The following is a 12,329-nucleotide window of genomic DNA, read 5'->3' as shown; positions in this document are numbered from 1 at the left end:
CGCGGACTCTGTGTGGCAAAAACACCCCCCAAGGCAGGACCCTCAGTGGGAGACCTCTTCTCCCGTTTGGAGCCTTTCGCTTCCGGATCCTCGTAAGCAGTCCTTTTCCTCCCCCGATCGCCCTCCTTCGTGGAGACGCTCGTTCCCTCAGTTGGAGCGGATAGTGATGGGGCCCCGCGTCCGCCCGTATTATCTCCCTTAAGGATGGCAATGGGTCGGTTTTGGATCGAGTTGAACAATATTAAATCCATATCCATATCCATGAAGACAGTCTTTGTCCATCCACGAAAAAATCCATGGGTGATAAATTGTGTCCATGTCCAAACCCGATGGATATCCATATCCACTGGATATCCATTGGGTCCTCTCAAGAAATATAAATTACACATAACACAGTGTTAACATAAGCTCCTCCATTCTTCACCTTGTGGCGGGCTAGGCCTCACTTATGCTAAACATCAACTTATGGTAAATCAACATCCACTAACAAGCTAAGATCATTTAGTATTTTTCTAATAGTTGTGAATGACGAGTTATTTAACAAGGAGAGAAAAATAAGGGAAGGGGCATTGGAGTATGTTACAGAGGGGATTGAATGTCAACTAATAAAAGTTATGACGGAGATTGTGCAATTTCTTTTACATGTTTTAGATAACAAATTGTAAAATTACAGTGGGACATGTGACTGTGGGGTAGGGATAGCAGATTTTGGCCCATTAAGTCACACTATCGGGTCGGGTTTGGATATATCCATGGGTACAATATTATATCCATGCCCTACCCACGAGCAATCGGGTCGGGTTTGGGCGGCGTCCATGGACACAAAAGCATATCTAGACCCTATCCTTTCGGGTCGGATATCCATGGATATCCATGTCCATGGGTAAAATTGCCATCCTTAATCTCCCTCGGTATCTTCCTTCAAGGGCTCCAGGCAAGGTGCGACCTCGAGCATCTTCTCCAATACCGGATTTTCCAAACCCTCATGGAGGGGGGCCGAACACCGAATCATCTTCGCCTTTGTTAGCCAGTCCTGGTCAAAAAGAAAACTCTCAGAAATAACTTCGAATAAAAGACAGCGTGTTCGGCTAGGGGATTTCTTACTTGTTCGGCGGCGCGGTTACTGCTCAGGCCCACGTCCTCGGTGATATCCGGACATTCCACTTGAGGTCCGAAGAATGACTTGTACATCTCCTCGTGCGTCAGGCCGAGGAAACTTTGAATGGCACGTGGTCCCTCTGGGTTGAACTACCACAAGCGCAGGGGCCGGCGTTTGCAAGGCTGGACTTGACGAACCAGCATAACTTGTATTACCGCAACCAAATTAAAATATCCCTGGAAGAGATCTCGGATGCGGCTTTGCAGTATAGGCACGTCCTTGGCTGGACCCTAGCTCAGACCCCCACTAATCCATGACATCAGTTGTGGTGGGGGGCCCGGGCGGAAAGCGGGGGCAGCCGCCCGCTGGGCACTTCTGGGAGCCGTGACGTAAAACCACTCCCGTTGCCATAATTCGGACACCTCTGGAAAGGAACCTTTCGGCCATGGAGCTCTGTCTACTACACAACCTTCTTCTTGTAGACGTTGTTGGGCCTCCAAGTGCAGAGGTTTGTAGGACAGTAGCAAATTTCCCTCAAGTGGATGACCTAAGGTTTATCAATCCGTAGGAGGCGTAGGATGAAGATGGTCTCTCTCAAGCAACCCTGCAACCAAATAACAAAGAGTCTCTTGTGTCCCCAACATACCCAATACAACGGTAAATTGTATAGGTGCACTAGTTCGGCAAAGAGATGGTGATACAGGTGCAATATGGATAGTAGATAATAGTTTTTGTAATCTGAAATAATAAAAACAGCAAGGTAGCAAGTGATAAAAGTGAGCGTAAACGGTATAGCAATGCATTGAAACAAGGCCTAGGGTTCATACTTTCGCTAGTGTAAGTTCCCTTAACAATACTAACATAATTGTATCACATAACTATCCCTCAACATGCAACAAAGAGTCACTCCAAAGTCACTAATAGCGGAGAACGAACGAAGAGATTATGGTAGGGTACGAAACCACCTCAAAGTTATTCTTTCCAATCAATCCATTGGGCTATTCCTATAAGTGTCACAAAAAGCCCTAGAGTTCGTACTAGAATAACACCTTAAGACACAAATCAACCAAAACCCTAATGTCACCTAGATACTCCAATGTCACCTCAAGTATCCGTGGGTATGATTATACGATATGCATCACACAATCTCAATTCATCTATTCAACCAACACAAAGGACCTCAAAGAGTGCCCCAAAGTTCTACCGGAGAATCACGACGAAAACGTGTGCCAACCCCTATGCATAGATTCCCAATGTCACGAAACCCGCAAGTTGATCACCTCAACATACATCAAGTGGCACGTGGTATCCCATTGTCACCAAAGATATCCACGGCAAGACATACATCAAGTGTTTCAAGTCTTTAAAGACTGAATACGATAAGAATACTTCAAAGTGGAAACTCGATTCATTACAAGAGAGAAGAGGGGCGAAGAAACATCATAGGATCCAAATATAATAGCAAAGCTCACGATACATAAAGATCGTATCATCTCAAGAACATGAGAGAAAGAGAGAGAGAGAGATCAAACACATAGCTACTGGTACATACCCTTAGCCCCAAGGGAGAACTACTCCCTCCACGTCATGGAGAGCACTGGGATGATGAAGATGGCCACCGGTGAGGGTTCCCCCCTCCGGTAGGGTGCTGGAACAGGGTCCCGATTGACTTTTGGTGGCTACGTAGGCTTCTGGCGGTGGAACTCCCGATCTATCTTGCGTTTTGGAAGTTTTAAGGTACGAGGAGTTATATAGGCAGAAGAAGTACGTCAGGGGAGCCACCAGGGTCCCACGAGGCAGGGGGCGCGCCCCCCACCCTCGTGGCTTCCTCGTTCCTTCTTTGACGTGGGGTCCAAGTCCATCGGGTGGCTTTCGTTCCAAAAATAACTTCTCTAGTTGATTTCGTTCCGTTTCGACTCCGTCTGATATTCCTTTATTCGAAACACTGAAATAGGCATAAAACAGCAAATCTGGGCTGGGCCTCCGGTTAATAGGTTAGTCCCAAATGTGATATAAAAGTGGATAATAAAGCCCAATATTGCCCAAAATAGTAGATAACATAGCATGGAGCAATCAAAAATTATAGATACGTTGGAGACGTATCAAGCATCCCCAAGCTTAATTCCTACTCGTCCTCGAGTAGGTAAATGATAAAAAAGATAGTTTTTGATGCGGAATGCTAGTTGGCATAATTTCAATGTAATTCTTCTTACTTGTGATATGAATATTCAGATCCGAAAGATTCAAGACAAAAGTTCATATTGACATAAAGATAATAATACTTCAAGCATACTAACTAAGCAATTATGTCTTCTCAAAATAACATGGCCAAAGAAAGTTCATACCTACAAAATCATATAGTTTAGTCATGCTCCATTTTCGTCACACAAGAATGCTCTCATCATGCACAACCCCGATGACAAGCCAAGCAATTGTTTCATACTTTAGTAATCTCAAACTCATAAACTTTCACGCAGTACATGAGCGCGAGCCATGGATATAGCACTATGGGTGGAATAGAATAATGAGGGGGTTATGTGGAGAAGACAAAAAAGGAGAAAGTCTCACATCAACGAGGCTAATCAATGGGCTATGGAGATACCCACCGATTGATGTTAATGCAAGGAGTAGGGATTGCCATGCAACGGACGCACTAGAGCTATAAATGTATGAAAGCTCAACAAAAGAAACTAGTGGGTGTGCATCCAACTTGCTTGCTCATGAAGGCCTAGGGCACTTGAGGAGGCCCATTGTTGGAATATACAAGCCAAGTTCTATAATGAAAAATTCCCACTAGTATATGAAAGTGACAGAACAAGAGACTCTCTATCATAAAGATCATGGTGCTACTTTGAAGCACAAGTGTGGAAAAAGGATAGTAGCATTGTCCCTTTTATTTTTTATTTTTTTATTTGGCCTTTTTTTGGCCTTCCTTTTTTGTTTGGCCTTCCTTTTTTATTTTGCATTTCTCTTTTTTTTGGGACAAAGCTCTATTGAATGATGATCATCACACTTCTATTTATTTACAACTCAATGATACAACTCAATACTAGAACAAAGATGACTCTATATGAATGCCTCCGGCGGTGTACCGGGATATGCAATGAATCAAGAGTGACAAGTATGAAAAAATTATGAACGGTGGCTTTGCCACAAATACTATGTCAACTACATGATCATGCTAAGCGATATGACAATGATGAATGTGTCATGATAAACTGGATGGTGGAAAGTTGCATGGCAATATATCTCGGAATGGCTATGGAAATGCCATAATAGGTAGGTATGGTGGAAGTTTTGAGGAAGATATAAGGAGGTTTATGTGTGACAGAGCGTATCATATCACGGGGTTTGGATGCACCGGCGAAGTTTGCACCAACTCTCGATGTGAGAAAGGGCAATGCACGGTACCGAAGAGGCTAGCAAGGATGGAAGGATGAGAGTGCGTATAATCCATGGACTCAACTTTAGTCATAAAGAACTCATATACTTATTGCAAAAATCTACAAGTCATCAAAAACCTCTGCACTACGCGCATGCTCCTAGGGGGATAGATTGGTAGGAAAAGACCATCGCTCGTCCCCGACCGCCACTCATAAGGAGGACAATCAAGTAACACCTCATGTTTCAAATTTGTTACACAACGTTTACCATACGTGCATGCTACGGGACTTGGAAACTTCAACACAAGCATTTATCAAATTCACAACTACTCAACTAGCACGACTTTGATATCACTACCTCCATATCTCAAAACAATCATCAAGCATCAAACTTTTCTTAGTATTCAACACACTCATAAAAATCCTTACAAATCTTTTATGCTTAGCATATTAGGATTTTAAGAAAATTACCATGCTATTTAAGACTCTCAAAATAATATAAGTGAAGCATGAGAGTTCATCTATTTCTTAAAAATACAACTACCACCATCTCTAAAAGATATAAGTGAAGCACTAAGCAAACAACAAACTACTCCGAAAGATATAAGTGAAGGTCAATGAGTAGTCGAATAATTATGCAACTATGTGAAGACCCTCTAACATTTAATAATTTCAGATCTTGGTATTTTATTAAAACAGCAAGCAAAGCAAAATAAAATGACATCTAATAATAGCAAACATCATGTGAAGAAGCAAAAACTTAGGATCAACCGAAACTAACCGATAATTGTTGAAGAAGAAAGGTGGGATGCCAACCGGGGCATCCCCAAGCTTAGATGCTTGAGACTTCTTGAAATATTATCTTGGGGTGCCTTTGGAATCCCCAAGCTTGAGTTTTTGTGTCACCTTAATTCCTCTCATATCACGGTCTCCATAAATCTCAAAAGCTTCATCCACACAAAACTCATAAGGACTCGTCAGATAAGTTAGTATAAACCATTATCATACTCTACTGTAGCAAATCATAAAATTATTATTCAACATTGCATACTAAATGCCTCTGCATATTTATTAGTCCTATCCTCAAATAGAATCATTAAAGAAGCAAACATATGCAAACAATGCAAACATAACAGCAATCTGCCTAAACAGGATAGTCTGTAAAGAATGCTGCAACATCCATACTTCCCTAGCTCCAAAAATTATGAAAGAAAATTCCCACTGTAGTAAATTTATCAGATCTTAATATTCAAAAGGTTTCAACATTTTATCACATTCTTACTTTTCTAGGGAATTATTGCAACAGCGGTAAACTTTCTGTTTTCAAACAGCAACATGTATACTTGTAACATAAGCATAGTAAAGGCTATCAATGCCACTTTTATTGAAATAAAAGATGCAAAACATTGTTCTAAATAACATCAAGCAAATCCTAACAAAATAAATTGACGCTCCAAGCAAAACACATATCATGTGGCGAATAAAAATATAGCTCCAAGTAAAGTTACCGATGAACGAAGACGAAAGAGGGGATGCCTTCCGGGGCATCCCCAAGGTTAGGCTCTTGGCTATCCTTGAATATTACCTTGGGGTGCCTTGGGAATCCCCAATCTTAGGCTCTTGCCACTCCTTATTCCATAGTCCATCGAATCCTTACCCAAAACTTGAAAACTTCACAACACAAAACATAATAGAAAACTCGTAAGCTCCATTAGTACAAGAAAATAAATCACCACTTCAAGGTACTGTAATGAACTCGTTATTTATTTATATTGGTGTTAAACCTACTGTATTCCAACTTCTCTATGGTTTATAAACTATTTTACTAGCCATAGATTCATCAAAATAAATAAACAACACATGAAAAACAGAATCTGTCAAAAACAGAACAGTCTGTAGTAATCTGGATCAAACGTATACTTCTGGAACTCATAAAATTCTCAAATAAATTTCTGGACCTGATGAATTAATCTATTAATCATCTGAAAAAATAATTAACTAAATAGAACTCTCCAAATAAAAATGGCAGCAATTCTCGTGAGCGCTAAAGTTTCTGTTTTTTACAGCATGATCAACAAGACTTTCCCCAAGTCTTCCCAAAGGTTCTACTTGGCACAAACACTAATTAAAAGCATAAAACCACATCTAAGAAGAGGCTAGATGAATTATTTATTATTAAACAGGAACAAAAAGCAAGGAGCTAAAATAAAATTGGGTTGCCTCCCAACAAGCGCTATCGTTTAATGCCCCTAGCTAGGCATGATGATTTCAACGATGCTCACATAAAAGATAAGAATTGAAACATAAAGAGAGCATCATGAAGAATATGACTAACACATATAAGTCTAAAATACTTCCTATGCATAGGGATTTTGTGAACAAACAACTTATGGGAGCAATAATCAACTTGCATAGGAAGGTAAAACAAGCATAACTTCGAAACTTTAAGCACATAGAGAGGAAACTTGATAATATTGCAATTCCTACAAGCATATGTTCCTCCATAATAATAATTTTCAGTAGCATCATGAATGAATTCAACAATATAACCAGCACCTACAGCATTCTTTTCATGATCGACAAGCGTAGAAAATTTACTACTCTCCACATAAGCAAAATTCTTCTCATTCGGGATAGTGGAAGTATCATAAGAGACTTGGATACTATAAATTGGTTCCACATTAAAAGAGTAATGTTCAGAGAAGGGGTAATCATAATCATGCCAAGTTTTATAAATATAATCACTACTTTTATAGCATATGTATCATAACAATAATTATCATAAGTAGGAGGCTTGCTATCATCATTATAAACTTGCATATCAAAACTTGGGAGACTAAAAATATCATCTTCATTAATCATAGCTCCACCAAGCTTGGCACAAACAATAATTGCAGCAAATATATTCTCAAATATGTCATCCTCATCAAACATAGCTTCCCCAAGCTTGGGCCTTTTCATATCATAAGCATAATCACTCTCATAATTAATAGTATGGATAGCACCAATAGTATAGCAATTATTATATTCTTCCAAGCAAGTGCCAAAAAGATTTTCAAGATCATAAGGAGTATCATTATCTTCCACAATTATATTTTCATGAGGCACAATAGTAATAGGAGCAACTTTATTTGGGAGAGATACCTTTTTACCTCTCTTCCTTTTTCTTTTCTTCTTCTTCACCACATCATGTGTGGGTTCAATCCTCTTTTTGGAGCTCCTTATTAATGAGATTGGTTGAATAGGAGGCTCCTCCTCGTTGCCTGATTCATCATAAGAAATAATAGGAGGATATTGGGAAGTCTCTTCCCTTTCATTAGTATTCTCTTCATCTTCTAATTGTTTTCTTTTTTTATGTAGTTGGCAATATAAGGATTATCAATGCAATTCACCGCACAATACATATAAATTTTCTCTAGATCAAAATCAAGAACTCTATCAAGATTAAACTTTGGAATACCCTCAGTTATACGTTTCATTTCATCATAACCCAAAAGAAGGCTAAGCTCTTTATGATGCTCAAGGGTAATCAAATTATCATAATGTTTGGACACGACTTGATCATGAAATAAATAGCATTGGAGCTTTAAATGACCATGTTCATTGCAAAGTTCACAAGGGGCACGGAAAATATTGAATCTTTCAGCACACTCATCTAGGATTTCTTGCAACGATTTGGTTTCTAAGTACTTATGCCTCTTGCAATATCTATCTTCCCTATTTGGTGTGTACTTGCAAACCCAATCTACTCCACAAAAATTGACATGTTTATAGGAGGCATTTTTCATCATAACTAGTGCAATCATCATTAGTATTATGGATCTTCAAAGAATTCATACTAACAACATTGCAATCATGCTCATCATTCAAATATTTAGTGCCAAACATTTTATAGATTTCTTCTTCTAGCACTTGAGCACAATTATCCTTTCCATCATACTCACGAAAGATATTAAAAAGGTGAAGCATATGAGACAAACTCAATTCCATTTTTTGTGTAGTTTTCTCTTATAGACTAAACTAGTGATAAAACAAGAAACTAAAAGACTCGATTACAAGATCTAAATATATACCTTCAAGCACTCACCTCCCCGGCAACAGCGCCAGAAAAGAGCTTGATGTCTACTACACAACCTTCTTCTTGTAGACGTTGTTGGGCCTCCAAGTGCAGAGGTTTGTAGGACAGTAGCAAATTTCCCTCAAGTGGATGACCTAAGGTTTATCAATCCATAGGAGGCGTAGGATGAAGATGGTCTCTCTCAAGCAACCCTGCAACCAAATAACAAAGAGTCTCTTGTGTCCCCAACACACCCAATACAACGGTAAATTGTATAGGTGCACTAGTTCGGCGAAGAGATGGTGATACAGGTGCAATATGGATAGTAGATAATAGTTTTTGTAATCTGAAATAATAAAAACAGCAAGGTAGAAAGTGATAAAAGTGAGCGTAAACGGTATTGCAATGCGTTGAAACAAGGCCTAGGGTTCATACTTTCGCTAGTGTAAGTTCCCTCAGAAATACTAACATAATTGGATCACATAACTATCCCTCAACATGCAACAAAGAGTCACTCCAAAGTCACTAATAGCGGAGAACGAACGAAGAGATTATGGTAGGGTATGAAACCACCTCAAAGTTATTCTTTCCAATCAATCCATTGGGCTATTCCTATAAGTGTCACAAACAACCCTAGAGTTCGTACTAGAATAACACCTTAAGACACGAATCAACCAAAACCCTAATGTCACCTAGATACTCCAATGTCACCTCAAGTATCCGTGGGTATGATTATACGATATGCATCACACAATCTCAATTCATCTATTCAACCAACACAAAGGACCTCAAAGAGTGCCCCAAAGTTCTACCGGAGAATCACGACGAAAACGTGTGCCAACCCCTATGCATAGGTTCCCAATGTCACGAAACCCGCAAGTTGATCACCTCAACATACATCAAGTGGCACGTGGTATCCCATTGTCACCACAGATATCCACGGCAAGAAATACATCAAGTGTTCTCAAGTCTTTAAAGACTCAATCCGATAAGAATACTTCAAAGGGGAAACTCGATTCATTACAAGAGAGAAGAGGGGGGAAGAAAGATCATAGGATCCAAATATAATAGCAAAGCTTGCGATACATCAAGATCGTATCATCTCAAGAACACGAGAGAGAGAGAGAGAGATCAAACACATAGCTACTGGTACATACCCTCAGCCCCGAGGGAGAACTACTCCCTCCTCGTCATGGAGAGCACCGGGATGATGAAGATGGCCACCGGTGAGGGTTCCCCCCTCCGGCAGGGTGCTGGAACAGGGTCCCGATTGACTTTTGGTGGCTACGGAGGCTTCTGGCGGCGGAACTCCTGATCTATCTTGCGTTCCAGAAGTTTTAGGGTACGTGGAGTTATATAGGTGGAAGAAGTACGTCAGGGGAGCCACGAGGGCCCCACGAGGCAGGGGGCGCGCCCTAGGGGGGTGGGCGCGCCCCCCATCCTCGTGGCTTCCTCGTTCCTTCCTTGACATGGGGTCGAAGTCCATCGGGTGGCTTTCGTTCCAAAAGTAACTTCTCTAGTTGATTTCGTTCCGTGTTGACTCCGTCTGATATTCCTTTTCTTCGGAACACTGAAATAGGCATAAAACAGCAAATCTGGGCTGGGCCTCCGGTTAATAGGTTAGTCCCAAAAGTGATATAAAAGTGGATAATAAAGCCCAATATTGCCCAAAACAATAGATAACATAGCATGGAGCAATCAAAAATTATAGATACATTGGAGACGTATCAAGCTCCTGCCATCTTGCCTATTGATGCACCTCCCCACGCTGCATGTTGCCCCTCGATCATCTTCGGTTGTACTTCAAAGGTCTTGAGCCACAGGCCCAAGTGAGGGGTCACACGGAGGAAGGCCTCACATACGACAATAAATGTCGTGATGTGGAGAAAGGAGTCTGAAGCTAGATCATGGAAATCTAGCCCATAATAGAACATCAAGCCCCTCACGAAGGGATCCAGAGTGAGGCCTAGACCTCGGAGGAAGTGGGAGACGAACACAACATTCTCGTTGGGTTCAGGAGTAGGGACGACCTGCCCTCGAGCAGGCAGCCGATGCGAAACCTCGGCAGTCAGGTATCTGGCCTCCCTCAACTTCTTAATGTCCTCTTCCGTCACGGAGGAGGGCATCCATCGGCCTTGAAGGCTGGATCCGGACATGATTGAAGATCCGGAGCACCTAAACTGGGCTTTGGGTGTTAGAACTCGAGGCAGAGGAAGGGTTCGATTGAGCATGAGAGAGAAAAAGCAAAAACCCCGTCCCTTTATAAAGAGGGTGAATATCAAGCGTCCTCTCCGTAGCCGTTTAGGACTTGCCTATAATCTAGGAGTCCTAGACACGGTTGGATTACCTATGATCGTATTAATGAGAATCATGTAATTAGGGGAACACGATCTCCGCTTCGGCAAGACGTGTCACGAAACCGCCTCGCGTTATGTGTGGAGCTGGTTAAAAGAAACGGTTCGAATAATCACTGGGCCTTGGCGTAACGTCATGCTGCCAAAACAAGCCAGTAAATTAGATCTGCGAAAGCGTTAGTCTCTCTGCGGTGGAATGTGGAATTTATTTTGCAGGGTCGGACACTATCCTCGTATTCGACTTCTTCTGTCATGTATTCGGAGAAGGAACCCGCCTTGCAATGCCGAAGACAGTACTGCACGCCGGACTTGTCGTCATTGAAGCCTGGTTCAGGGGCTTCTGTGGGAGTCCTGGATTAGGGGGTCTCCGGACAGCCGGACTATCTCCATTGGCCGGACTATTAGACTATGAAGATACAAGATTGAAGACTTCATCTTGTGTCCGGATGGGACTCTACTTGGCGTGAAAGGCAAGCTAGGCAATACGTATATGGATATCTCCTCCTTTGTAACCGACCTTGTGTAACCCTAACCCTCTCCGGTGTCTATATAAACCGAAGGGTTTTAGTCCGTAGGACAACAATCACAACATACAATCATACCATAGGCTAGCTTCTAGGGTTTAGCCTCTCTGATCTCGTGGTAGATCTACTCTTGTAACACCCATATCTTCAATATTAATCAAGCAGGATGTAGGGTTTTACCTCCATCAAGAGGGCCCGAAGCTAGGTAAAACTTCGTGTCCCTTGCCTCCTGTTACCATCCGGCCTAGACGCACAGTTCGGGACCCCCTACCCAAGATCCGCCGGTTTTGACACCGACAGGGGCCTTCTGCGCCGCGACCTCCGCCATGAACATTGGATCGGCTTCCTCCTCCTCGTAGCTTGGCTCCAGAGAACTCGGGGGTTGGCCCGCCGCAAAGCGAGCTTGGGAACGGAGGTCTGTGGCGCCGACCGCCGCTGCGATTTCTGCGCGGCGCTCCGGCGTCAGCATCTTGTAGTAAGTGATCTTGTGGCGCACCATGGCTTTCTGGCGAACTAGGGGACGCTTGATGCGGGCTAGGGGATCGAAAGGTGGGGGAATGGGCTGGAGATTTGGTGTGGTTTTAGGGCTGTGGCTGGCATAGGCCGAGCAGCGAAGGTTCTAGTGTGAATAGTGGTTCCGGTGACGACCGGTCAATCGGTTTTGACTGTACATCGCTCTTGTCGCGTTCGCATTGCAGCCCGGCACGCTGGACCCTCCACATCGCTCACCGAATGGAACGCGCTTCGTCTTGCGTTTTCGCTCGCTTGTGGGACCGCAGTTGACAGCAAACCGATGTACCTCCCCCTCCCCCGCCCGCGTCATTTATTATACCACCACTCCCTCCGTTTTATGCAGAGTAAATAAAAACAGAGGGAGTATACTACGGATGAGGATTCCCTGACGTGACCGAA

Source organism: Triticum dicoccoides, chromosome 7A (genome assembly GCF_002162155.2).
Source record: "Triticum dicoccoides isolate Atlit2015 ecotype Zavitan chromosome 7A, WEW_v2.0, whole genome shotgun sequence".
In the NCBI taxonomy this organism is placed as follows: domain Eukaryota; kingdom Viridiplantae; phylum Streptophyta; class Magnoliopsida; order Poales; family Poaceae; genus Triticum; species Triticum dicoccoides.
The sequence above is the reverse complement of the archived record's forward strand: the minus strand, read 5'-3'. Positions refer to the sequence as shown.